General features: G+C 35.9%; 1 protein-coding gene across 1 annotated transcript in view; it reads left to right on the forward strand.

Moving 5' to 3' along the window:
* The first annotated feature begins 482 nt into the window (after nt 1-482).
* The window catches only part of LOC145671027 (sodium-coupled monocarboxylate transporter 1-like), a 166288-nt gene continuing 142821 nt past the window's right edge, over nt 483-23949 (forward strand). The window contains exon 1 of the mRNA XM_081739685.1: nt 483-669. The gene's annotated coding sequence lies outside the window, so the exon portion shown is untranslated. The remainder of the gene's footprint in view (nt 670-23949) is intronic.

The following is a 23949-nucleotide window of genomic DNA, read 5'->3' on the forward strand; positions in this document are numbered from 1 at the left end:
TATATTACACAGTCTTACACCAGAAGTGCAAGGTATTCAATTATGTTTTCATTTTGCCTAGGAAGTGAATCAAGACGTTCCAAATCAAGTCATGAATATATACATATACATACATATACAGTATATATCCATACCGAGGAACATTCAATTTAAAGATCATTAATGTAGGAACAGCAGTTAAAGGAACACGCAATTTAAAGATCGTTAACTAGTATTGCAAATAAGTAGAGCAGTTCTCCGCACCTGTGAGAAAGCAAAAGAAATCACGCACCTTGTGCGTTGTTCAAGTTCATTTCATTGACGACATATAACTTTTTTCTCTTCTTTTTTTTAAAATCTTATTGTATCATGGAATGTGACGAAGAATAATAACATGAGGAAGGGGGCACCTGGAGGGGGTTAAGCAGTTTAAAAAAAAAACACTTCATACTCCCCCAGCCTCTTTACAAACTAGAGGCATTCGCAGTTGAATTCTTTTCCTGTTAAGTGCTTGTGTGAAACGCGCTTCAGCTACACGAGTAATATACCTTTTGCAAAAGCTTTCACCGCACGGCATTGCTTTAGTAGGTCTTACAGTGATCAGTCAGTCAGTGGGTGCGCGCTTACTACATGCACCGATGGATACGAAACATCTGTTTTAAGCTCGCTAACATTCATTCTTACAGTTAAGTAAGTGTGCCTTTTCAATTGATTTTTCGTACTTTCTTTTATTCGTCCTGTACGTTAAGATTCCTTAATTGTTTTACTTCGCATTGAACCTTACGAATTATTATAATTGTTGTTATTAGATGTTTGATTGTTTTGGAGTGTACTACCAAGGCTACATGAGACGTGAATCTACAGCTTAACGTGGGTCCCGAACCACATAAACTCTCACCGGGAATCGAACCCGGGTCTCCCACACTAAAGGCGTATACGCTAAGCACATAGCCATCACCATAAGTATTCTGTTATTATTGGCAGGTCACTTGCTGCAACTGAGAAGCTTCCATGCTCCACAAGAGGAAATTTATTATTATTATTATTATTATTATTATTATTATTATTATTATTATTATTATTATTATTATTATTATTATTATATTAATTGATTTATGTTTACATAGCTTGTCAGTAGAGGTTGTATGGAGGGAGATGTACGTACAGTTCAAAGTGAAATTTGTGCTGGGGTTGAGTATGACACAATTATTGAGGCTGTCACGTCTCGAAAAGATATTATCGTCTCGGAAAGTATTAGTTTCTATTACAAGAACCCTATTTCATATTGTATGTCGTCTCGAAACCTTTTTCTCGTCTCGTCTCATCCCATGGACGACTCTAATCTTAATCACTGTCCTGTAGTGTATGTTCTTCCACCAGGAATCGGACCCAGGACCTTGTGCACTAAAAGGATGCTCTATGGACAGTAAGGAAGGGAGAATATAGTATATAGTAAGGAGGCTATAGTAATAATTACAACAACTATTATTATCTCTACTGCATCTAGATTTAAACCGGTTTCAACCTAAAAATCTGACAGGCGTCTCTGGGAAGTGCACATTAGGCCTGTTAGAAGAATTCTTCTCCAAAGAACTTCCTGATCACATAACATGTGTCTAGATTTACTGATTTCGGAGGTTTGTTAAAAGATGATTTGCGTTTATCTGTTCCAATTGCAACGCGGTATTTTTAAAGACTACAGCTGTAGCTGAGATGATGGTTGGTCTTACTGTAACTTTCTGACATTTACATTTTATTATTATTATTATTATTATTATTATTATTATTATTATTATTATTATTATTATTATTATTATTATTATTATTATTATTATTTAGTCTGCCAGGTCTTTATGTTTGTTAACTTCATTTGTTAACTTGCGTTTGTATACGCCCATTTGGTTACTGTATCTTTGGGTTGTATTCTGTATTGTATGTCAGTGATAAAGAGTTAGTTCTCGGTCCATTTTATTGATGATCGTGATGTCCAGTGGTGTATTTACGATTTTGTTTCGGGGAGGTCTTTGGTAACTTTCTTGCTGGAAATGTGAAGATTCTTCAAGATATTTCATTTATTTTAAAATAGTAAATAAAATTTCGGAGGGGGCTTAAGCCCGGAAGCCCCCTTAAATACGCCACTGGTGATGTAGGATCTGTTTGCAGTAGAAATGGCCACATTTTTTCGAAAAATACTTGTTCGAAAAATGAATTTTTCGGAAACGAAAAATGAAGAACGAAAAAATTTTCAAAAAAACGAAAAACGATTTTTTTTGAAAAAGCGAAAAACGAAAAATGACATTTCTGAAAATCGAAAAACAGATTTTTCGAAAAAGGCCACCCCTAGTTTGCAGGTAATGTTACATCAATTCCGATTTCTTTATCCTAGCATAGTTTGTATGTATCGTTTTCAAGAAGGCTACTGTATTTGGCTGATGTTTGTAGTATGGTTTGGCATCGGTAATTAGTTCTATGTTGTGTCCCAGAAACAACTAAATTGTTTTCCCAAAATTGTTGTAACTTTTCAGTTAGTTTGCAGAAGCCATTACGCGGCATAAGCTATGATATGTTCAATAGTTTCTGACATGTCTATACATTTTCTGCATTTTTCATCTGATATTTCTTGTTTTAATATGCATTGATGGTAGTTTCGGGTTAGTATCACTCTTTCCTGAGTTGGCATCATAAATCCTGTTCTCTTGAGTCAGGAATTGATCTTCGATTATCTGTATTATTGTCTTAAAGGTTCCGTAGAGTTCTTTGCTTTCCACTTGCTATGTTTTTGTTAATCTGATTCATAGTTTGTGGTGAAGTCTGTAATGGCTAAATGGAGTGGGGTAGCTTTTGCGACTGCATCACCTCCTATTTCACGTGATATTAGTTGGTGAAGTGTTGGAGAAGATCTTTAACATGTTTATGGCGGAGTTTAAGCATATCTGCGATACTATGCCTTCTTCTTCTGTGGGGAGGTTACTCGCTGTTTTGTAGTTTTTGGCTGTTTCATTTTGAATTATATCATCAAAGTTCAGATCATTTGTGTTATATTATTTAAGTCTATCTCTTTTCCATTTGATTGAAACAAGTGAATACCTAATGAGGGGTACAACACCGTGCTCGTGGGTTTTCTCGGAGTTTTCCCGTTTCCTCCCACTTTATTCATTCCACCATTTCATTCATTTCTCATAATCACCGTCTTCTTTAGTCTAACCGGCATAACCGTGGGACGTAAAACTGAAAAATTTCATTTCTAATGAGGGGTACTGCAAATGTTCATGGCTTTAACTTCGTTAGCGTTATTAGGCGTCGGGATGTATTAAAGTAGTAAGTTCCTCCTTCCTTCTATCTTCGCAAAGGGTCAGCCACCCAGCGTCGATTTTTGTGCCTGCTTTAACAGTATTAACCCTCTTCAGTTTCAAAAAGGTAACGATAGAGTCTGCCCTGTATTTACCTGCTATCGAAACCCAAATAGTTGTTCGAAACCCATTTTAAACAGTAGGTACCATCTCATATTGCCTCGGTGCTGAATGCATACGTATCAACTTATAGGTCCCAGGTTGCTTCCTTCCTTTCCCAATCCTTTCTTCCTTCCCTTTCCCTGGATTGTGTGCTCGCCGAGGGACGTCATCCCTCAAATCGTGAAGGGCTAAATGGCCTTAGATGCCGAAAGCCCAGAAATCTAAAATCCTAAATCCTAAATAAATAAACGAATTGTTACGAGTCTATGTTTTTGTGTCTCCGCCAAGTGAACTTTGTGGTGGACAAACTCCGTGTGCGTGGGTTTTCTCGGGGTTATCCCGTTTCCTCTCACATTCCTCCACCATTTCCTTCATTATTCATCATCACCGTCTCCTTTAGCCTAACCGGGATAACCGTGGGACGTAAAACTCAAATATTTCATTTCATTTCATTTCTATGTTTTTGTGTTGATAGTTTCGAAACCGTAGATACAGACACATCATAAATAAGTGTGGTTTGTGACAGTCTAGTGTGTATTTCTTTAATATGCAGTGTTCATTCCACTGTGTGCCAGAGAAGCAACTTGTGGTCGAAACTTCTGATTTTGGCATTTAAATTTATTGAATTGCAATACTCTTGTCTCTTTAAAACTATTATAGAAATCAGAGGCGGATCTAGAAGCTAAACACTGGGGAGCAGTCAGAACCCAGACTATGATTGGTATATCATAAGTTTACTATAAACTTCGAAAGATTTATAAATAATTCCTTAGGATATTTCTGTTACTCAAAAATCTGGGTGGGCTAAGCCACCCCGGGCCCGGGCTAGATCGCCACTGGTAGAAGTGCTATACAATTTAAGGGCTGTGAAATAGTGATTTTCGCTTTAACTGACTTTTTCCTTATCGGACCAGGATTCAGTCCTATGATAGTTTAAGGAGTCTAACTATGTAAACATATATAACCACGTTGCCATGTACGTATATAAAACGTTGCTGAATTCGATAATCGTCTAATTACGGTTTAAAACTGCTTTTGGTTAATGTAAAAATAATATAATATAGTGTTGTATATAACACTCCTACTGATCCAGTGATTGTCATATTGGAATCTTATCAGACTCACTACCTTCAAAGAGACTCGCGCCTGTAAGATCTTGATGAATCTGACGCTAGCTCAGACTCAATTATCGTTCGAGTTAGGGATTGTTATCCACAACGTGACTTGCGATCTGACGCTCATTAACCTCAATTGAGTTCGCACTTGCTACGGGCTCGGTCTCGATTTCTTCATTAGAGTTCTCACAAGATTGTGCTCGATCCCATTAACCTCATTGGAGCTCGCCTTCGCTTGGCTCTGATTCGCTAATCATTTGATAGGGCTCCTGCTCACATGTGATTCGTTGCTGGTGGCTCTATGTAAGCGGCAGTGGGCTAGAGGTCTGCTGGGCTCTTGCCGAGCCCGCGAGACGGACTCGGGCCTAGAAAGCACATATCACTTCGGGCTCGGGCCGTAAATTTTTAAATGTACAACCACATTTCTCGGGCCTTTTCGGGCTTAACTTTGTAAGTATACTGTACAAAATATTTATTGCACCGTTCTTTCTGGAGAACTTTTAAATCACAACTGCATAATGGAATCTCTAACTTCTGTCAATAAAAATATAATTTTGCGTTAATTATTGTTTCTGTAATTTGGGCTTATTTCGGGCTCATTTGATTATCACACAAGCTCGGACCGAGCTCGGGCCTAAATGCTAAAACATATTTCGGACTCGGGTCGGGCTTCACACTACAAATTCACGGGTCGGGCCGTGCCCGGGCTAAAAATCCCGGCCCGTGCAGACCTCTACAATGGGCGTATTGCTTAGCCCTGTACTGAATAGAAAGAAATAAAGGGGAGAGGCGTAACATTTCTTTTGAGTTCAGGGGCGTAAAAATATATGAATACGAGCTTGCATATGAGAATATCGGTAGTAAGTCGTTTCCGATTGGACTAGTGCAAAACACAAAAATTCAAACTCAAACCGTAATGTTTGAAAATTAAAAATGATTTACTAAATTCTTTAAATCCATACAATGAACGTGATTCGAGTAAAAATTGGTTTTCCCATGTACAAGTATGTTCTAGAGCATACAGAGAAGAAAAACGTATGTGGCGTACGTCAAAACGTAGGTTACATGCGTCAATCCTGTCCTGCAGCAAACTTATAACTGAAAACGTATATTTTATAATACTTTCCGTATTAGTATTCCATCTATACGTATTTCCCGTATGAAAGAAAGGAGGTGATAAGGATATCACATGCTGATGGACGTATATAATACATAGCTGACGTATGTAACATATGCACGCCTACACGTATGTAATATACGGAAGACTGTTAGATATCAGACAATCTTCAACGGCACGATGTAACATCTAAGCGGGAAAAGGCAGTACATATGTAGCATACGAATAATGTATGCTCCGTACAGATTTTCTTAGTAAACATATGGAATCCGTATATTTGCACAATATATACCTCTGTCCGGATAACGGATTTCTCTCAGTGCAAGTTTCTGAACCTGAGTGGTCGCAAAGGAGATGACAGAAATAAATGTAATTAGCACCAAATGCGATACATAGTATATTGTCAAATATAGCTAAAAAAAAATATTAAACAAAATTTTAAGCTATTAAAGAATGAACTTTTTTTAAAAAAAAGTAACAATTGTAATAAAACAGGAATAAGACTGATGTGTATTGCATATTGAAACAGCTTACAATCAAAAAGTTTATTATTAACCGGAAATTACTCATAGACGGTCACTGGCAAGAGGATTTGATAAAAGAGGGAGTACTACGAAATAGGTTGAGAAAGGCTGTTCTAGAAGTAAATTGTATTATTATTATTATTATTATTATTATTATTATTATTATTATTATTATTATTATTATTATTATTATTATTATTATTATTATTATTATTATTATTATTGCTTATACGGTATTGATTATAAGTATGAGTGAGTTATATAACGTGAGAATTAATGGAATTTAATGAAAATAGTGTAGAAAATGGAAGAACCTTAAGAAAAATCACGGACACCATTGTGTTCACCTCGAAGTCAAATAGCCTGGGATCGAACAACACTTAATTACACAATCTGGTTATTGATATTTCCGTATCATGAGTTACGATATCAACGAATTTCCGTACTGCATCCAGTCAATTTGAATTCAGAGCACGAATTTCACCGTTCATTTAGCTGTCTCTTTAACAGTGAGCATGTGTCAAATCTAGATACGTAACCATTGCTTTCGTTGACATATATAAATCAGCTGGCCTCTAAGTAGACATAAAAAGACCTTCAAAAGCAATTTTTAATTCCTGTGACTGTGATTGTATACAAACGGATTTTTTAAGTTTATAATTATCTCACGACAGGAAATTAGTGACAAGTTAAAACACCGTTGTGACAACAGTGTACAAGATGGAATCAAAACTACTTAATTAACAGCTGATCAACTTGTTACGTGATTCTTGTTGGAGGTACTATTAGAAGTAGCTACTTTTGGAATCCATTAAAATAATTTAGGCATTCGTTGTTATCTTCTATTCAATTAAATCTTAGTGGTGGGACTTGCGTAACGAGAACTGCAAAAATCTATTTCGGGCCCGTAAAAATATAATAAAAACTTAAGACAACTAAAAAAAAACTTACAATTAGTTATGACATATTGAAACAAGTAAAAAATGAAACTAATACGTTGTTTATCATTACTAGGTTTATATTATTACGTTTAACTACATTTGAAGAAAAGAATCTGTAAAATCAATCATTAAAATTCCAGTTCATTAAAAAAAGAGAGAGAAAGAGACAGAAAAAGAAAGAAAGTTCCGCATTTAAATCAGTAGGCATCTGTACATGGTGAGCTTGTTATTAAAATCCCAATATGCACAAATTGAATCGTTTTACCTTTGAGAAAAATTAAGTCCAAAAACCGAATTGTTGAGAAATCGAATAAAAATATTTTATAAGCGATAGAGATTTCATTCAATAACTATCAAGTTTCTATGGAACCGAGAATTATACACTATAGCCAGTGGTGTTATTCAAATTCTTAAACAACAGGTGTTATATATTACGACGGGCCCTAACGTTACGGCGCCGCTTAATTGTCGATCTGGTAGAGAAGTGCCTGGTATTTAACACGGAGTGCTTTCTGCACGTATCCTCTAGGACACTGATGGCCACATAGAGAAACGCGTACAAAATTTTTTTAAAAAAAGTTATAATTTGTTCCTTTTTAAAGGATCCTCTAGGACACTGATGGCCAAATAGAGAAACGCGTATAAAAATTTTAAAAAAAAGTTATAATTTGTTCCTTTTTAAAGGAGTTTGGTTTACCGAAAACTCCTTTATACGTTTACTTTGTCTGTCCGTGTGTCCGTCCGGTAGACTCAAAATCTAGTTGGGAATTGGGTTCATTGATGAAGGTGATCCATCCATTTTATCCAAAGATATGGACAATCAAAAATCTATTCTCCGAGTATTCCAATGAGAGTGATTATGTGATTATGGATATCATCCTTGTTTGTTAGACATACCTGCAGTGCTGTTAAGATTGGCGGGTTCCTATAATGCTCAGGATGCAAATACTATTTATGCGTTAAATACAATGCTAAAATAAATCTACTTTATACTCGACGCATCTAAAGACTTAAATATTTTCTATTTTCACGTTTTCATTTACCTTAAGGTATACTTAATTTAATTTGAATGAAGAATGGCAGATGAGGGGAAATGCAAAAAATCAAATTTAGTTATGAAATCCATTCTGCGAGGTCAGGTCGTTGGTATCAGGTCGATTCTTTTAATGCATATTTCATAGAGTTTCTTTCAAATGTTCGTCGCTCACGCTTAATCTAGACATATGAAACAGGAATTAGGGTACCCAGAATAGAACAAAAATTTAGAAAATATATAAAACTTATGAATATTGAAAAACAATCGCCTGAGTAGGAGAGAGGAAAATGGAAAGAGTATTTAGTTTGGATTAACCATCCTGTGAATAGGTTCTATCTTCACCCTTGTCCCTATATTTAAACCAGAAAGTAGTAGAAATCGCCCTCGCTGGCCATTCTCTTGCTTTGGGTTTGACTTTTATTTATTTATTTATTTGAGAATTTGTAGAAATTAGATTTATTATACGACTATTGAGTTCCTTGTAAACCTATAGAGGCATTAGTTATTTCACATGAATACCCACTACGTTATTTGTGCAAAATAAAATATATTCCATAATTTATCTTTAGTATACAATATATCTTGCAAATTTTAATATTAAGGGGGCACGTCCGTGTTTGGGGTCAAAATTTTCGATTTTTGAAAAGTATCATTTTCATCATCTATGGTCTTTGAAGTTTCATTGCTGGAAGTTTCATGTTCGTAAGACACCAGGTTCCCTTCGAGAAATTCAAATTATTGTGTACTTCCGTTGTATTTTCTGGCTCATATATATATATATATATATATATATATATATATATATATATATATATATATATATATATATATATATATATATATATATATATATATATATATATATATATATATATATATATATATATATATATATATATATATATTCAGTTTTTGCATTTATTCTAGTTTGTTTGATCATCCAACTCTGCTGTAATGATGTAGTAAATATATTTTTGTGTTGTTCTTCCGAAAAAGAAATGCACATATCATTTTGCTTACTGTTCTTATTATTCCGCGTTAGTAAACATAGTTCACGCGAGAATTGTCTGAAAGTGCGCCATAATTGAATAAAAGCAATAAGACTTTGAATAAATATTCTTCCAAAACTAGGCATTTGATATATCGTCGTAAAGCTTATTTTATTCCCTTTCAAACACAACAAGAATCAGCTCCTTACGTTTATTAAATCAAGAGCAGTGCTGTCCGAAATTTTCGAGCATATACTACAGTGGACGATTTTTTCGTATGTATGAGCCCCCTCAGAAACAACGTCACACAGGTAGCTACAACTCTTGCAGAACTTCGTATCTCAACAATCCCTACGAAATACTAAAATTTGGTAAAAACCTAAACCTGTCGGGTTCCGGACTTCGTTGATTTTACATGGAATGACCCATTTGCGGGTTCTAAAATCATACAAATTGCATTGTATGATGCTGTTCTGTGTTTTAATAGTGGCCGTGAAGCAAGAACTGATGTTCTGGAAAGCATGGAAATTTCAAGTGGTGAATATATCTCCAAACTACTGGAAGACATGGACAGAAAATATACAGAGCGTTCAAAAAGTCTCTATACACCTGAATTGTCACATATTCAAAGCAACGAGAAAATTATTTTACTCAAAATTTGTTATATTTTATGCCATAAAAGCACTATGTACAGGGCGTAGCATATACACACACATTTTCACAGCAAATGTTGGAAATGTCCCCCATGAGCCTCCAAATGCCCCCCACCCCCACGATTGAGGTGTATGGAGACTTTTTGAACGCTCTGTATAACAAAATCTGAGTATAGAAGTTCTGACAGAATCCTGAGCTTGCCGATGAATCAAGAGTGAAAAAGAAAAGGCGTAGAGAGGATGAAATAGACACAGCCGAGGACGAAGAATATGATTATAGTGCTTCCTGAATGTTGTGATCCTCCTTATTAATGAAAACTCATTGTAAATTTTAACTTTTAGTTTCTCAAAATTGCATTTTCGGACATAAATGTACCATTTTCGTACAAACTATTAATGCTAAAGTAGCCAGATTTTGCACAAATTTTACTTATATGTACACTCGTGTCTAAAATGATTGTCGCATATCTATAACGGTCTTCTTGTAAGAATATAATTTGATAATGATTTTGCAGGGTACTTTTAATACTGATACTATGTGTATAATTATAAATACGAAAATTAGAACGAGTAAAACAAAATGTTGCTGAATGGAAAAGAAAGTTTTATTTTCGTTTTATCGTTCTTATTTACTGCTCTTGTGACATGAAATTTACCACACTTTGCCGATTATACACATACTAACATCGGACGAATTCGTTATCAAATTATATTCCAACAACAACACATTTATAGACATGCGACAATAATTTTGGACATGAGTGTATCTCTATTTACTGAACTAGAATTATAACATAGCTCATTTATTTCCCTGAATTACTCTTTGGGGAATATAAATAATCACATTAATAAAACTCTTCGATTTTTTAAACAAATAATTATTAGCTCTGTATGTAACCTAGAAAAATAATCCTAGTTCAGTTCCATTACCAGCTAGTTTAGGGTGAGTGATATGAAAATTAAGCGAATCCCTTCATTAGTTTCCAAGAAAAAGGTACAAACACTTTTAGAGCTCTGCTAAAAATTTGACCCTATGTCATATGCGTAAAAGGCAAAGATAGAAGGGAAAAAATTAACACAGAGATGCTGAACTTCTATGCATATCTACCGACCAAAAACTAAACGTCTGTAAAGAAAAGAAAAGCGTGGGTTCGCAAGTTTCTCGTAAGCGACCAACAATCGGACAATTCGCCCTTAAGAAGTAGGAGCGAATGCAGCTAATGTAGATTAAGATTTTGGATTTAACAGGAATCGTAAATACTTTTCATTTTATATCTGTATTCTATGAGTAAAAAAGTAGCAGTATCACGTGTACATCACGTGAAGAAGTTTGGTTTATATTGCGTAATATTTTCTGAATTAATATTGAACTTGGAACTGGCAGTAAAATTTCTACCACTTTCCGTTTTAGTAGAGAGATTTAAGTGGAGATAGAATATATTTTTGAGGCTCTTAATTGATTATAGAGAACTGCTTCTCGCTGTCTATTATTCGTTTTATTTAATAGCGGTCTTTGTTAAAACTGAAAGTGGTTGATTTCTGCCACTTCCAGTTTAATTAAAAGGTTAAGAGACAAGATAGTACATATTCTTAGAACGGTAACTCGATTTCAAAAGACAGGTTCTCTCTGTCTTTTACCGTTTTGCTTAATGTAGATCAATATTAAAAGTAGTTGTTGTCAGGGGTAAAAGTGGATCTGAAAACGTGGGGAAACGGTAGGTAGCGGCATAACTTCACACCGTTCCCCCTGCCTATCTTTGCCCATTGTAATGTTTTAGGAACTGGGGGACGCCATACATATTTTTTCAAGGTGGGGGGATGGCGTCCCCCCGCGTACCCCGTACTTTTACCCCTGGTTGTAGTAGATTTGTATCACCTCTTGTTTTAGCAGAGAGTTTAAGGATGTAAATAAAATATATTCTTGGGACGCTTACTGGATTGCAGGAAACCTCTTCTTGTTATTTATTGCCATTTTTGCTATATAGTGATCAAAGTAAAAACCGGAAATGGTTGCTTTTTATCACTTCCTGTTTGAATACCACCTCTATCAACGAACTCGATTTCTGAATTTTACCCTATATTTCCCCCTAAAATTGTGGTGATTTATCAAAGCAGTTCTTAAGATTACTTTGTCTTCTGGACGGACGGACTGACACATCATCATCATTGTATGTATTCTGCCATGATTAGCAGGTCACTTGCCGCAAGTGAGAAGCTTCCATGCTCCACGATCTTCCCCTAATCTCTTCTTCTTCACGTATGATTTCTCTGCTTCGATATCGTCCATTAATTGTAGTCTCCTTCGTCCACTCCCTCTCTTTCCTGCCACCATAACCTCTTACACGTCCCTCATGATACAGTTCGTTCTTCACCAATGTCTCAAACAGTTTCTCTTCCTCCTCTTAATAATACCTAAATCACCATCATTTTTGACATCTTCTCATTCGTTTTCTGCTCGATCCAGGTAATTTTCTGCATTCTTCTCTACTCATACATTTCGAAAACTTCCAGTCGTTTTTCATCATTTTTCTTAATGTCCATGTTTCTAGCCCATACAGTACAATATTCGACACGAAGTATTTTATAAGTGTTTTTCTCAACTCTTTATTCAAGGTCCCACAAAATAATCTTCTCTTCTTCCTGAAGGAAACCAAACTCCTTTTAAAAAATTTTAAAAAAGTGACATAAATATTAGGTGTAAATGACAGATACGTTAATACAATTGTATCCATGGAAGCTTTATGGGCAAAAAAAAAAAAAAAAAAAGTTGATTCACTATATTAAACCGATTTTCTCATGAAGTTTTCTATTATTTAATGCAATACATTTTAACTTTAATATAATTATAAAGCTTGCATCGGTACAGCTGCAATAACGAATCTGTTATTTCCATGGAATTTTTGTGTCATATTTCCCCACTAGTCTAATGGATAGCACGTACGCTTTTTTTTTTTGTATGGAATTCCGCGTTCGGTTACTTGTGAGGGAGCCTTAAAAATTTGAACGGATTAAAATGATTCTGATCCAACTTTAAACTGTAGGTCCACGTCTCATGTAGCCTCAGCGCTGAAAGATTACGTTAAACTCCAATCCAATCAACGAACTATTTGTGGTTTTCGAGGTACTCTCGTTTCCTCCAGCATTCTCATTCCAGCAATCTTCCATCATCATTCACTTGCCTTAGTCATCCGTCTCCCTTAGCCTAAAGGACATAATCGTAGGACGTTAAACAGAAAGATAAATAAATAAATCTTTCATTCTGTCTTGTCTTTTACCTTTTCTTTCTTTCTTTTTCCTTTTTCAAAAAGCTTTACAGACCAGATATATATAATGAAAAGCGCTTATGGTGCATATTAAGGGTCTTCACTACAGCGAAATTAAACTACCGCTAATTTTAGAAAAATGAAATGAAATGAAATCTTTAACTTTTACGTCCCACGGTTATGCCGGTTAGGCTAAAGGAGACGGTGATGATGAGAGATGAGCGAAATGGTGGAATGAAGAAAGTGGGAGGAAACGGGAGAACCCCGAGAAAACCCACGAGCATGGTGTTTGTCCACCACAAAATTCACACGGCGCGAGCTGGGATCGAACCAGGGACCCCAAGCACCGGAGGTGAACGCTCTACCACTGAGCCACCGAGCCCCCCCGCTAATTTTAGAGTTTTTCTGTGATATCTTCAAAACAAATAGAAATATTCGAAAAGCAGAAACGTAGTGAACTAGATAATACGATTTTGCATGTGATACCTTTGCCATAATTTACCTATCTGCTTTCGGTATGGCGCTATTTACAGAACCCGCAAAAAATCTATCTACAGTTGCAAATCGAAAGCAGATAGATGAGTTGTAATAACGGTATCACATGCAAAATCGTATTGTCTGTCTAGTTCACTACGTTTCTGCTTTTCGAATATTTTTTATTTGTTTTGGAGATATGACAGAAAATCTCTAAAATTAGCGGTAATTTAATTTCGCTGTAGTGAAGACCCTTAAATTGAATATCTTAATCCATACTATCTGAATCCACACCCACTTTCTTTAAGTAAAAAGAACAAAGTCTAATCATATCTTGTTTTTCGAATATTCTTTTACAAATGTCATTTGTTTTCTTTTGAAAGAACAAAACAACAAAAGGAGAGTAGGATGCATTTTTTGTTTTTACCTCCCACTTGCTTTTTAAATTTCGGTCATTCATCCAGGTCGGATAGGTCAAGGTAAATAAAATGGAAAGTAGAATAGAAGCGAGTTGTTTCCCACTCAAATAATTCTTCACGTATGCTTGTTCTACCTGTAAAAGGTTGTTAGAGACGTCAATTGCGTGTATTGACTCATGGTACTACAAGTACTGTACAAAGCAAGTTTTGCCAATTCTCTTCAGCTTCCTCTACCGTCAGACAATCTCTTCTAATATGATCAGAAAAAGAAGTTGACCCTATTTATAAGCCTAGTTGTCTTTCTCCCCCTTTTTTTTCAGCTTGTGAATATGTAAAAATCGCATAAAACAACAAACACCGATAAATTTGTCTCCAGGCATTATTGTTAATGGGTAAGCAAATAAATGCAATGGTGATCTCATTATCCAAACCAAACAGGATTCATGGTAACTATATGTTGCATTCGGAAGTACTGAATAAAGTGGCACAATAGTTGGCAGATAAAAGTCGTGAGTTCGATTATTGGCTTTGATTTTCTTTCTTTTTTTTTAGAGAGAGAGAGAGAGAGAGAGACAGAATGATTGCTCGAACTGAATGCTCCATAAGTTTAGATTCATGATCACAGTGTTAGTTTTACAGATTATGTTAAATATGGCCGCAATTACTTGTTATGAAAAGAGAAAATTAATCTCTTAATGTTTAGCAGCTCGAGAAGGAATAATTCAGCATGAAACGATCAGCTATTTTTTGATTTTCCCACTGTATTGGTGGTCAAATTAGAAATAAGTCACTACCGGTATGCTCGTATGCGTAGACATAGACCTGTCTTAGCTATACTTCAAATTTTACAGTTTTATGATTTTTAGCACTGTAAATCATAGTGTTCAAGTAACCTGTTATAATAATAATAATAATAATAATAATAATAATAATAATAATAATAATAATAATAATAATAATAATAATAATAATAATAATAATAATAATAATAATAATAATAATAATAATAATCTAGATTTAATTCAATCTTTTCGACCAATCCAATATCCGGAAAATTGTAAGTCCAGCCTTGCATGGATCTCTCCGCTAGAATACGATGGTGCACCATCCTGCAGAAACCAGGTTGTTATATTTGCTTCTAGCGTAAAGATTTATCTGAAATATTGTCAGGTATAAATGTCCAGACACATTCTCAATAAAAACAAGCAACCATACCTCACACCAGATCAAGCATTGATCATAATCTTGTGCTCTGGAAGCCTGCCACCAATGAGGTTTTGTGGTCATCAGTGACGTATGCATGTTATCTTTATTGTAGCGCACGAGACGGGATGAGACAATTTTTATGAAAATATTCGAGACGAGGCAGCTCTTTTCCAAGAGAAACATACATTTTTTTAGACGAGGCATCACTTTGATGACAACTTCAACTCTTATCTAGTGCGCAGTGATGATTTTAGAGGATGGCCTGAAGTATCATCGGCCCGGAACAACGAAATTCCCGTCAGACTATTTCTCCGATCGCAGTCAACCTGGATTATCAGTATTTTTGTGGTACTACTTTAATCTCTGTTTATTGGAATCTCCCTCGGAAAAAAATCTGAAATCATCACTGCTGATGTGCATCTCTAAGCACCTCGATACAGAAACCACAAGTACAGTAAGTACGCCAGAAATTTTTACTTGGGGGGGTGTTCGAAATAAAAGGGGGGGTGCTCTCAACTCAAACAAGAAAACGGTATATTTTGTTACGCAACTATTGCAATACTACTACTACTACTACTACTACTACTACTACTACTACTACTACTACTACTACTACTAATAATAATAATAATAATAATAATAATAATAATAATAATAATAATAATAGTATCAGCTCTTCGCAGTGGTAGGTTCAATAAAGTAAGTTCACACATTTGAGAATTTATTATTATTATTAAACTTAGGAATTATCCTCCACTATTTTACCTAGTAATTACATGTGAATTGATTACATACGAATTATTGTAGTCTAATTATTTTGCAAAATTCTGCTATTATTTCAATTTATTCACCCCAGCAAGTTTTAGTGGGTGATTTTTTTTCAAAATATTAATTGGGAGAAAAAAAATCCCTCGTCCCATGCTGAAATCACATTCGTTTAGTAATTAATACTGTACATAGTTCCAATTTCATTATTTTAATATTCTAACCCTGTTATTAACGTTAATTGTTGTAATATAATTTGATCTCTTAATCTCCGTTCCTGCTAGAGACCTGCACGGGCCCAATTTTTCGGCTAGAGCCCAATCCAACCCGAATGTACCCAGGCCCGGCCCAGCCCGCCCGAAAAGTTTCGGGGATTTTCGGCCCGAGCCCAGCCCGGCCCGATAAGTTTTTAAAATTCTTGACCCAAGCCTGGCCCGGGCCCGGTAAATTTTAAAAGTTTCATTTTGTAACATTTCTCACGGGCACACTTCTTCAACATTTGTCTTTATTCTAATTATCGTTTAACGACAGTCGATAATTATTAAAGAATTGCAATTAATCGACCCCAGCCTGGCCCGACCTAAAGAGAAATCAGTGTCGGCCCGCCCAAGCCCGGCTCGCGTGCCCAGCCTGGGCCCGGCCCGTGTAGGTCTCTAGTTCCTGCCTCTTCCTGGCTACGTTATTGACTCTGAATATCTTTCATAAGAAAATTATTCATTGATTTAGTTGTTTTCCAGAAATCCAGTTTTTCAATTTACAAATATGTTGTATCTTTCTGTTTTGTCTTCTTTAATATACCCTAATTTTAATAATCCCAGGGCTCATAGTGGTCTGATCTCTTGTAAATAGTTGAAAAGTGACCAAAAATGGCCAAAAGCACTCGGAAAAGTGACCAAAATCTCATCATGTTCCTTTTTTCCTTTGTCAATTTCTCCATCACCTCTTTCTTTGTTTGTTCTTTTGTTTCTTCTTTACTTCTTTTTGAGCTTCCTCCTTTCCTAGATTTTCAAAGTACTCTTTGTAGTTACGGTAGGCAGACTTAGCAGAAGTAAAAAGCTTCTAGGTAAGTAGAACCAGTTCTGGCCTATTTCCGAATTTCTTCATCCCAGACATTATATTTAACTTCACATTAAGAGTTCTCAAAAACGTGAAATATTCAAATTCATCACCTACTCTTAAGAAGAACATAAAAGAAGCATAACACAGATGAACATGATGAACCACACAAACACATAGAGACAACGTTGAACGAAGCGTTAACTATTAAAAGAGAAAATTAAAAGATTATTATGATAGAAGAAAGAATAGACACAGAAGGGTTCTCAACTTCACCTTGAGAGCTTAAGCATCCACCAACCGTCCACTGTGCTTTAGAAAGAATAGAAGCCGAAGTGAGAATAAAGCTGACTGTTTCACATATGGCAGCAAGTACTGAATCTTTCAGAAGAGTAATGAGTAACAAGTTTCTGCCTTTTTTCCATTTGTTTTTATATTTTTCTTTAAAAAACTGCCAATGCGAAACATAAATCACACGAAAAAGTCACTTTACCTCTAAGAAAAAGTAACTTTTAGTGAAAAATTTTTAAAAAATTACTTTAGTGACCAACTTGAAAAAAAGTAAATTTTAGTTAAAAAGTGACTCGCTATGAGCCCTGTTCCGCTCAATGAATTTACGTAAATAAAAATATACTTTACAAAAATTAAGCTAGCGCCAAATGCGTTCCTGCATAACACTAGACTCAGTCTAAAAATATATATAATTCTTACTTCGATCGATCTCTTCATTTCTAAAAACGTTTTGACTACACCCTTCTAACGTCCGTCTGTTGATACACCACTTGCAGATCAGGCTCGAAACCAGCCACAGAGCTTTGGGGTCCATGAATATGTTAGAAGGGGCCAAGTCATTAAAAATTCTCTTACAAATATCTAAATTGTGCATTTTGTATTGAGGTCTGGAGGGGACATGAAAAATTTAGGGAGGGCGAGGCCCTCCTTGCCCCCCTCTGGTTGCGAGCCTGTTGCAGAGTAGCATTTATATACCAACTGAATCTGGTATAGGCTTATTACTATATTGTCACATTTTTCCTTATTGAGGAGAAGGTAGGTGAATGACCGCTCAAGACGTTGCCAGTTTCAGTCATCTGCATTTGTCCATAAATCTCTTTTCTCGGAAACGACCGCGGAGCCCAGGAGGGTAGGTATCCGCGGTCTGTTTTGTCAACTGTTTTGATCGAAATATCGCCCGAAACAATGAGGTCATGTGGTTCTCGAAGCCGTACATGAGAACGAGGTCGCTTCGTATTTTGAATTGAAATAAATAAATAAGAATATTGCCTTCCTTCCTAAACGCTATACCTTTTTTTTTTAGCTTGATGTAATAAATAACCTATATGATACTCATTGATACAATTGGATTTGGGGGAGTATTCCTTTTCCATCCAGGGGTGTGTGTAAAGAAATTTGGAGGGGTGTTAGGGGGGTGTTGGGGGAGTGTAGATTACTCCCTGCACAAGTATAATTATAATCACTCATCAGGATCAGTGTTGAATTAAGACTATACATGAAGGAGGATTTTTGAAATTTGAATTGTATTAGCGCAATTAACATAAGATTTAATGGTATATGGAAGCACATTATCGCATAAGAGATAGAACTGTTTCGTAGTTATATTATTTAGCGTACGCGTTTTTGGGATGGGAGATCTGCATTTAAGTCCCGATGGGAATTCATGTAATTCGGATCGCACATTAAGCTGTAGGTTCAGATCTCACGTAGTCTCGCTGCTGCAGGGGACGCTCAATTTTACGGCTGGTTTTATATACTCGATTGCGGTAGCTGTTGTTAAATGTCTGCGCTTTCTAGCTACATTAAGTGAAATGAATGTTTTTTACCCACGGCGGTGCTGATTTCCAGCTGCCGCGATCTTAAAATCCGACTGCTGGTAGTTACGCTCTGCGACAGTTGGATAGTTTATATTTGTATTGTGTCGTATGAGACCATAGCAGTTCGGTTCGGTTTGCCAGCCGCTCGCAGCCCAACCTTCAACATGCCTAAATTTAACATAGCTCGAAATTAACTTATTTGTGAATATTAGGTTGTATGTGGATGCATTTTATTGATTTACAGAAAACATTAGATAGAGTTTTTAAAGACTCCCGTCTTTGCGAATACTTTGCAGATGGACTTCTAAGGCATTTCGAGATCGCTGCCAGGACATTAGAAGTTGTTCTTCATCTGTTGATGTTATGGGCCTTGTTGTAAGATTTGTCTGTTACAAATCCGTCTCCTTAAATTTTTCGGTTAGTTTCTCCATGCCATGTCCATGTGTAGTTTTTATAATTAGTTGTCATTCTGGGTAACTTCCCTTTGAGCTATATCTAGAGCCTCCAACTTGTAGCCGTATTACGATGTGTAAAAATACCTGCAAAAAAGGAAAGAAAGCCGATTACTCCTTTTGTGTAGAGACTTATGGAACATCCTGTATATTTAATCAAATATACAGAGTACCTTTTTCTGATCATTCCATTCCAGCGCACCATTTTTTAAGTGGAAATTTCTGTACTGGCACATTATTTTTACAAGTATTATGTGCATAGTCATTAAGAGTATCCAGGGGCGGGTCCAGGACGGACTTCTGTTGGGGCGGTGGGTTATACTACTGCTACTTAGAGCTACTTTTAAGAGCTCGAAACTCTGGGATGGGTTTTATTTATATATAAAATAAGAAAGTTTCCTCTTCTGGGGGGAGGGAGATCGCCCCCCTGGATCCGCCCCTGAGATATATGTGTCAAGTGTTAGGAGTATGAGTGTCGTTAGTAGAGTTAGTTATCTGTCTATCAGTTTAACGATTATATCCTTTAAGCTAAGGGAGACTATGATTAAGGCAAGTAAATGATAATAGAATAATTGGTGGAATAAGAATGTGGGAGAAAACACGAGTACCTAGAAAAAACCCATGGACATGATGTTGTCCACCACAAAGTTACTTGGCTGGGAATAGAACCAGGGACCCCATGCACCATAAGTAAGCGCTCTACCACTGAGCCACCGTGCCTCTCCATTAGAAGATAAATAACAATAATGTACTATCTGTTAGTTAATAGCCTCTTTTTTCACATATATAGTACATAAATAGACAAACAATATTTTATTTTATTTAGCAGAATAAAAACTCAATTAATATTGGCAACGAACGCCATAAAAATGAATTATTACTCGATATTCTCGGATGGAGTGAAGTCTAGATTATAGGCTGTTGAAGGATCACTTCCCATCCTATACTTCTAATTTTCTGCTGGGTGTGGTTGGCAGAGTGGAGCCTCGCATTATCTTGGTGCAGTTTGATTACTTTATTTGGAGTTCTGATTTTGGTGCAGTTTGATTACTTTATTTGGAGTTCTGGTCTCTTTGTCTCGTCGCAGCTTTGCCAGTGACAAACAATATAACTCAAAGATACCCCAGTCACTTCAACAAGCTATCGTGTGATTACATATCTGTATATTCTTAACCGTCTTTCACGCAGTTGATGGTCTAACGGACCGTGGTTTATCTAGCAGACTGAAATCACCATTGTGGAACCTTTGTAGCCATTGCTGGATATTGCTGCGGTCCATTGTCTCATACCCATACGCAGTGACCAATTTGCATTGAATTGATGTGGCTAGGTGGTCGTCGAGCTTGTACAGGATTTCAGTGACCGACCGTTGGCGAAGAAAATTTGTTATATAACTTTAACTTTAAGGACACAAGTACATTCGAAAGAGAAAGGTCTTAGTGTTAATCATAAAAATAAGTTATGGGCCACTGTGCAAAACTTTTGAGCCCCCCTTTGTAAAGCTTGATTTCTATAAATTGATTGTCATCTCATGGAGTTACGACGTATCAAGGTTAATGTGAGCGTTCCTTAAGTACTAAGATTAAATTAATATCATTGAGTAGTCAACTGATTGCGAAGAAAGCTTGAGACATTAAATATGTATTAGAAACGGAAATATGATATATTTTGTGGGCGGTACAGAGATTCTTATTTGGTTGATTTCGCGCAGTTCGTTAATTATACTAATACTCATTTGTAAGATCATCAAGTACTTTTCTTTTCTTTTTTTTTTTACCTACTAGTTTTCAACTTACTCTGGAATGTGTCCTTCCTGAAAGAAAATCATCAAAACCTCATGAGGGGTCTAATTACACTAAAATAAGTATTTATTCTCAAGGGCACTGTTTATTTATTTTTCTCATATCTTAATCACAATCTTGCAATCAAATTGCTGTAATAACGTTTTCGCTGTTTCTTTTTTGCAAAGTCTTAGTACACACTATCAAGTGCAGCAAGCATAAAGTAGCAATTTTCATTTGTGTTATTGGACAAAATGTTATGGTTGTTGAGTACTGCAGTAAAATTTATAAATCTTTTGCTTTTGAGAGTATGTTCTTGACATATCGAAGCTAAGAACATATGTATGGAGGGAAAACAGCACCTGAAAAGCCAACCTAATCGTTAGTATGATAAGAGTTTTGTTGTCATAAAAAAAAAAGGAAACAATCACTACTTTTTGCACCTGAATAAGATATAATTTTCAATTACATAAGCTTCCCTCACTTCAATACAGAAAACAGTAAGTAAATAGTATTAAAATGAAAAACAACAATATAGTACTTCCTAGTACTTACTTCCAATTAATCACAATGTCAACGCCAATTCTTAAAAACGGACCATTAGATGAACAATGTTAAACATATATATCAAACTTTCAATCCATTTAACAAATACACTGTATATAGAAAGTATATACAAGTAATAGTGTCACGTGTACACCACGTGAAGAAGTTTGGTTGATATGGCGTGGTATTTTCTCAATTATATAAACTGCAAGTGGTAGTAGGTTTCTACCACTTCCGGTTTTAGTAGACAGATCAGAATGGAGGTGGAGTATGTTCTTGTGGCACTTAATTGACTGCAGAAATCTACTGCTCGCTATATATTACAGTTTTTTTACTCTAAGCGATAAATGTTAAAACTGGAAATGGATGATTTATGACAATTGGTTTGAATATATGTTTAAAAGATGAGGTGGTATCTACTCTTAGGACGCTAAATCAATTTAAAAAAAAAACTCTTCTCGCTATCACTTATAGCCTTTGCTCTATAGTTCAAACGTAAAAACAGGAAATGATCAGACTAACCGTCAGACGCTGCGCACGCCTCTTATATACCTTGTCAATATGATCTCATGGTGACAACATTAATGCACTCTGGAGGTAGTTCTAGCCATCACAGATCATTGCAACTCGAATCAATTACGTAATCCTCTATGATACGCACGTGTACGAAATTATATTGACATCGGACCATTCCTTCCAGATACTTAACTTCTTTTTGTCAGTGTATTATTATTATTATTTACATCTTTACTATAAAGGAATTTCCCAGTCGTACAATACACTTTTATGGTGTAAATATCTGTTTGTTTGTTTTGAAGTTTTAGCAAATATTTGCAGTCACGTGAGATGTGGACCTACAGTTTAAAGTGTAACGCATACCACCGACGCGTTCAATGCTGTCCCAGAAGGAATTGAACCCGGGATCCGTGAATTAAGGACACGCTTGCTAGTTACTAGAACAGTGGGGAGGGCTATGGTGTGAACGGTCCCGGGTTCCTGATTCGATTCGCGACGACAGGGTATTACAATTTGAACCCCATTACAATGGTTCACATTTCACCGGCACTTTAAACTGTAGGTCAACGTCTTACATAGTCTAAATGATGAATAGAGACATTAAACTTCAATAATGAAACAGCAAGTTTTCTTCCTTTGTAGCTGTACACTTTTTATTATTATTGATGTGTTTTCCTCAAGAGCCTACTCATATATTCGTGACTAATAAGGGATAAAAAAAAGAAAAAAAGAAAGATTACCTTCACTACAGTGTGTAGTTTGAGGGTAACATCCCTAATCTAGGGAAATTTTGTAGGTAAATTTAGCAAAATGGGAAAAAGGGATATTTTCGATAAAACATGAAAGTTCAGGGAAATTCCCGTGCTGATTGATTGAGAACTATAAATGATTAAATTTTTCTTTGTTCTCCAGAAACAAAACCAATAAAATAGCAATAGTCTAAGTTTAACGTCCCTTTCAGCAGCGAGGCTATATGAGACCTACGGACCTACTGATTAACGTGGAATCCGAACCACACGGGCAAGGGCGCCAATTCTGGGGGGCCCGCCCCCTCCAAAGCTCATGTGGGCCCCCATGCATTTTTATAAATATATATTTTTATATGTAATTTTTATTGTTATATGTATTTTTTAATGAATGGGCACTAGGGTGTCCCTTATGCATATCCAAAAAACGAAATTCGAGATAATCACTGGGCCACCTCTTATATTTTTTCCTTTCCATATAAAATGAATTTGAGCAAAACTTCAGTTTGATACGATAATAATTAGAGGTCGCTCAAGCTCAACAAAGTTTATTAGCTTTTTTCCATTATAAGCCATTCATACAATTACAAGAGAGCCTTACCTGCGCAGATCTACGTAACCGAATGGAAGAAAACATTTAATTCGTAACACATTTGGTGTAAATACCACTTTTTACACATACACACATTATATACAATACATAATTACACACACTCATACATCCCTAGTGATTTTCTTTACTAAGAGTTTCTGTCTTGCAGTTGGGGAAATTTCGTCTGTGTCTGGGGAAGTTTGTCCCAAAATTGTTGTAATGTCTCGAACAATGCGACTTTGGGCCCAGTCGTTGCACTACCATAAACGCAAATTTTAAATACATTAGCAAGCTTTAATTCCAAAATGTGATGGCGACATGGTAAGTTAAGAAGTTTTTTTCTTTAAAAGACGCTGTAAGTGCGTGCAGGTACCCGATACGTTCCCTGTATTACTCGCAGTTGTGTCAAAACACAGTGCAGTTACTCTGTCGGCAATTTTCCAGTCCTTTAACAATTCAACAACTGCTGTAGCTTGTGCAAGACCAGTGGTTCTTTCT

Source organism: Thermobia domestica, chromosome 15 (assembly GCF_964235325.1).
Source record: "Thermobia domestica chromosome 15, izTheDome1.hap1.1, whole genome shotgun sequence".
Lineage (NCBI taxonomy): Eukaryota > Metazoa > Arthropoda > Insecta > Zygentoma > Lepismatidae > Thermobia > Thermobia domestica.